This window comes from Phaenicophaeus curvirostris, unplaced genomic scaffold (genome assembly GCF_032191515.1).
Source record: "Phaenicophaeus curvirostris isolate KB17595 unplaced genomic scaffold, BPBGC_Pcur_1.0 scaffold_129, whole genome shotgun sequence".
NCBI lineage: Eukaryota > Metazoa > Chordata > Aves > Cuculiformes > Cuculidae > Phaenicophaeus > Phaenicophaeus curvirostris.
In genome coordinates, this window is record NW_027206750.1 from 111,906 (window position 1) to 117,177 (window position 5,272).

Here is a 5,272-nt window from a genome sequence, read left to right on the forward strand (position 1 = left end):
CAGCTCCGAGGAGACACACCGCCCGCAGGACACTCTTTACGTAAGCGCGTCACCCATCTCCCACGTGCCCCCTCCCTGCACGAAGGGTGTCTTTGGCACAACAATCCACAGGCAGCAGCAGGGGTTACTGCAGTCAGGGAATCCCCAAACTTCCCTTTCTACGGGACCTGGGAGCATACGGAGCCTTCTGCGTTCGCTTGAAGGATGAGATCTGCCCAATTCGAGCAGAGAGAGGCAAAAGAAGCCACTTCAGCTGCAGACACCCTCATGCTAAGGAGGCCCCTGGTGCTGCCGGCTCTCGTGTGGCGAGGACGGCCAACACCGCGTCACCTTTCCACCCCTAGAGCTGGACCCTCTGGCTTAGCAAGCAGATCGGCGGTCTCAGCACACGGCCTCCGCACTGGAAAAATTCAGACCCACGGGACGACCCCACAACAGCTTCCAGCTGCAGATACCAACAGCGAAGCTACCCGCTTAGTTACACCACCATTCGTCTCCACGCCAAGTGAACATGAACGTTCCACCCTTGCGGGGCACTGAGGTGCCTCTGCAGGCTCGTCAGGGATCCAACCGCCTTCTGAACAGCGTCGGACGGCCTGCGCACATTCTGCTCGGCCATCGCCTTCCCCGGGGCTTTCACCCAACAGCCGTGACGCAACATCAACTCGTGCGTAAGCGCACACGTACACACGTGCAAAGGAACGCTAAAGGGCAACAACACGAGGCCTCGCTCGGCAACAATGCCATGAAGATGGTCCCACAGCCCTTTCGTTTAGCCAGCGGAGAGCAGATAAAGTTCATCTTCCTCCTCCCCCCGTGCCGTGCCAGCTCACTCACCGTTACTCCTCACGACGGGATGGAAGGTGGAAAAATATCGGGCTTTGAAAAAGCAGGGAAGTTCTGCGAGACTTTTGCCAGGTTTTCTGCAGTAAGGACATTCTCCAGACTGGCTTTTTGGGCTGTGAGGAGAGAGAGACGTGCACGATACGTTAAAGAATTTTTAACGCCACCTCGGAATACCATCACGATGCTAACAGAGTCATTTGTCCAGTTACAGGTGACAATCGGAGCTTAAGTAAGAAAACAGAAAAAGCCCCCCACCCCCACGCACGATGAACAACGATGTGGTCAACGACAGGACCACGCCACTGGCACAGAAGCCGGGCCAATACACCGAGCCCTCATCCACAGAGAAACAAACGGAGGAGGCAGAAGCTGCTTCCTGAACCAGGAGTCAGCATCACAAACGTCACCCTCACTCAGAGCTGCAAAACGGACGTTTCTCCTCTCACCTGAATGGCAACGGCTTCTGTTTCACCCGTGGGCGCCCTCCTCTTCTTCCGCTGCGCGTGTATGAGAGAGATGGGAAGGCTCCACAGCGCTCTGCAAAGATGAGGGACCTCTAAGAGGTGCGTCTGCATTTCCCCAAGGTACTTGAGGTACCTTAACTCTACAGTTACCGTTAAAAACGCAACAACTCCCCTTCCGTACCACTGTTACGGGACATAGTTTAACACAAACACTAAAAAGAAGTCTAAAAAGATGCTAAGCCTCAAAATAGATGAGAAGCCTAAACAGGTATTCTGTGTAACTGGAAACAGAGAAACGTCTGAACCAAGAGGATCTGCAGCAAGCGTAACGGATGTGGCACCATTATAAACCCTGTGACACGGAAGGGTTTTAAATGCAAAGAAGCCTGGTTGTAGAAGAGAATCAAAGAAGCGACCTCCCTCCTGGTACTCTCTACACTAACAACATAAAAGCGCTTTCCAAAGCTCCCCTTCTCCTCCTTTCCCTCTTCGTGTGTGTGCAGCGTGCTTGCAGTGTGGCTGGCATATCATCTTCATGGTATGTGCTAGCATGTCCATGACATGTGTATGGTATGTACACAGCCCGTACATAACATACACAGGGAGAGTGTGGCATGCGTGGCATGTTGCCTGCATGTGGAAGGCATGTGCGTGACATGTGCTTGACTGTTGTGGCATGAGCCTGGAATGTGCATGGAAGCAGTGGCCTGTGTGTGGAGTGTGTGGCATGTACACAACACATGCATGGCATGCGTGGCATGTTGCCTGCGTGTGCAATACATGCGTGTGGTATGTGGTATGCTGCTTGTGTGTGCAAGGTGTGTGCATGGCGTGTGCCTGGCTGGTGTGTGGCATGCCACTTGCATGTTCGAAGCATGTGCATGGGGTGGTTGTGGCGCTAGCCTGGCACATGCATGGTGTGTGCATGGGGGCAGCACGATGTGCATGGGGGGTGAATTGCATGTGTGGGGCGTGGGCCTGGCATGTGTGTGCCATGTTCATGCTGCATGGCGTGCACAGGGTCGGCTGGCGAAGCCCCTGCCACCCTAGTATTGTTGTCTTGATCCAGCGTTCACTAAACGCGATGCTGTCACATGCTAACCCAAAGTGGAGAATGCTTCGGCTCGCGCCATCAACACGATCAACAGTGATTAAGAAAGAGTAATGAGTCCCGAGGAAGCCACATACCCAAATCCTGCTGGCTTGGAGGGCACCAGCACGTCGCTTCTTCCTCTCTCCCTGAGGAGGCGTCGGGATCCCACAGGAGCTCTCTCATCATCAATACTTCTGTCAGATTGTCTCTGCTGACAAAGCAAAAAGAATCATAGAATCATAGAATCCATAGGTTGGAAAGGACCCACTGGATCATTGAGTCCAACCATTCCCATCAACCACTAAACGATGCCCCTCAGCACCTCATCCACCCGTCCTTTAAACACCTGCAGGGAAGGTGACTCAACCCCCGCCCTGGGCAGCCTCTGCCAGGGACCAATGACCCTTTCCGTGTAATATTTTATCCTGATGTTCAGCCGGAACTTCCCCTGGTGGAGCTTGAGGCCATTCCCTCTCATCCTGTCCCCTGTCACTTGGGAGAAGAGCCCAGCTCCCTCCTCTCCACAATCTCCCTTCAGGTAGTTGTAGAGAGCAATAAGGTCTCCCCTCAGCCTCCTCTTCTCCAGGCTAAACAACCTCAGCTTAGTGTCATCCACAAACTTGCTAAAGGTGCACTCAACCCCTTCATCCAGGTCATTGATAAAGACATTGAACAGGGCTGGACCCAGCACTGAGCCCTGGGGAACCCCACTTGTCTCTGGCCTCCAGCTGGAGTTAACTCTATTTCCCACCACTCTCTGGGCCTGGCCATCCAACCAGTTTTCCACCCAGGAGAGTGTGCGCCTCTCTGGGCCAGAGGTGACAGTTTCTCAAGCAGAATTCTGTGAGAAAGTGTGTCAAAGGCTTTACTGAAGTCCAGGAAGACCCCATCCACAGCCTTTCTCTCATCCAGCAGCCGAGTCACTTTGTCATAGAAGGCGATCAGGTTAGTTTGGCAAGACCTGCCTTTCATGAACCCGTGTTGACTGGGCCTGATCACCCAGTTTTCTTGCATGTGCTTCATGATAGCACTCAAGATCACCTGTTCCGTGACTTTTCCCAGCACTGAGGTCAGACTGACAAGGCCAGGAGTTCCCTGGATCCTCCCTGCAACCCTTCCTGTAGATGGGCACAACATCAGCCTCCAGTCCAGTGGAACTGCCCCAGTCAGCCAGGACTGTTGGAAGATGATGGAAAGGGGTTTGGCCAGCACATCCACGGCTCCTTTAATACTCTTGGGTGGATCCCATCTGGCCCCATAGACCTGTGGTGTATAGCTGGGCAAGCAAGGCTCTGACCACCTCCTCTTGGATCATGGGAGCCTCATTCTGCTCCTTTAATTCCTGGGTTTGTACACAGAGGGAACAACCTTCCTTACTATTAAAGACTGAGGCAAAGAAGGCATTAAGTACCTCAGCCTTGCCCTCGTCCCCTGTCACTGTTGTCCCTTCTGCACCCAATAGGAACTGAACACTCTCCCTAGTCCTCCTTTTATTGTTAATGTATTTATAGAAAGATTTTCTGTTATCTTTCACAGACTTAGCCAATCTGATTTCTAGTTGGGCCTAAGCCCCCCTCGTTTTCCCTCTGCATGATCTCACTTCCTCCCTGTAGTCCACCCAAGATGCCTGTCCCTTCTTCCAAAGCTCACAGACCCTCCTCTTTTTTTTGATGTCTCTCAAGTCTCCCTATCAACTATCTCGCTAGTCAACCAAGCTGGTTTTCTCCCCTGCCGGCTCCTTTTCTGGAGCATGGCGATGGCTTGCTGCTAAGCTGCTAGGATTTCCTTTTTGAAGAGCTCCCAGCCCCCTGAAGAGTCGAAAGTCTGCCCTCTGGAAGTTTAATGTGACTGTTGTGCTAATCTCCCTCTTCACCTCACCTAGAACTGAAAACCCCATCATCTCGTGATCGCTTTGTCCCAGGTGTCCTCCTACCACATCCCCCACAGGCCTTCTCTGTTCATGAACAGCAGGTCCACGAGGGCACCTTCCCCTGTCAGTTCACTCACCAGCTGTGTGAGGAAGTTGTCTCCCACGCACTCCAGGAACCTCCTAGACTGCTTTCTCTCCGCTGTATTGTACTTCCAGCAGATATCTGGAAGATTGAAGTCTCCCACGAGGACCAGAGGGAGCAATCTTGAGACTATCCCCAGTTGTTTATAGAAGAGCTCATCAGCTGCTTCTTCTCGGCTGGCTGGTCTGTAACAGACTCGATCACAACATCAGCCTTCTTGTGGGCTCCCCTGATTTCAACCCACGGGCACTCAGTCCCCTCCTCCCCATAATCCTGTATCAAAGCAAAAGGAACGAGCTGTTAGGGCAAAAGACTCCAAGTAACCGTGGTTGAAATGAACCCCCCCTGCCCCTGCAGCTCTCGCCACCGCGCACGACACCCCAAAAACGCGACACCCCCCCCGCTCTCTCTAGACCGACAACACAAAAGTGCTTTCCAAACCTCCCTTTCTGCTCCTTCCCCTCTTCCCCTCCTCCCCTCCTCCCCACCTCCTTCTCTCCCCCCTTCTCCTCCCATTGTGCCCCATACTCCCCCCCTGCTTTCCCCCTCTCTCCCCTCCTTCCCTTCCCCCGCTCCCTCCTCCCACTCCTGAGCGGGGATCTCCCCTGCGGGGCTGCACGCCGAGCGCAGACGCAGCCCCGAAGGCCCCGACCGCCCCTGAGCCCGAGCTGGCCCCGGGAGGGCCGCGGCTCACAGACAGCGAGCCCGGAGCGGCACCACCGGCCACAGAGCGCTCTCCCGCGCCTCTCCGGGCGCCTCTGACTCACCCGAGCCCGGCCCCGTTCGAGCCGTTCATGACCTGGGGGGGGACACGGGGGCCCTGGGGGCGCTGTCCCTCTCCCAGCCCCAGCCCGCAC

The 5,272-nt window shown here is 54.6% G+C and overlaps 1 long non-coding RNA gene across 1 annotated transcript; it reads right to left on the minus strand.

Moving 5' to 3' along the window:
• Positions 1-912: 912 nt before the first annotated feature.
• On the minus strand, positions 913-4,605 carry LOC138734671 (uncharacterized). Its single transcript, XR_011339604.1, has 3 exons — positions 4,411-4,605; positions 2,499-2,614; positions 913-959 (listed from the first exon to the last, which is right to left on the minus strand). It is a non-coding gene; the product is annotated as an uncharacterized lncRNA (long non-coding RNA).
• Positions 4,606-5,272: the final 667 nt, after the last annotated feature.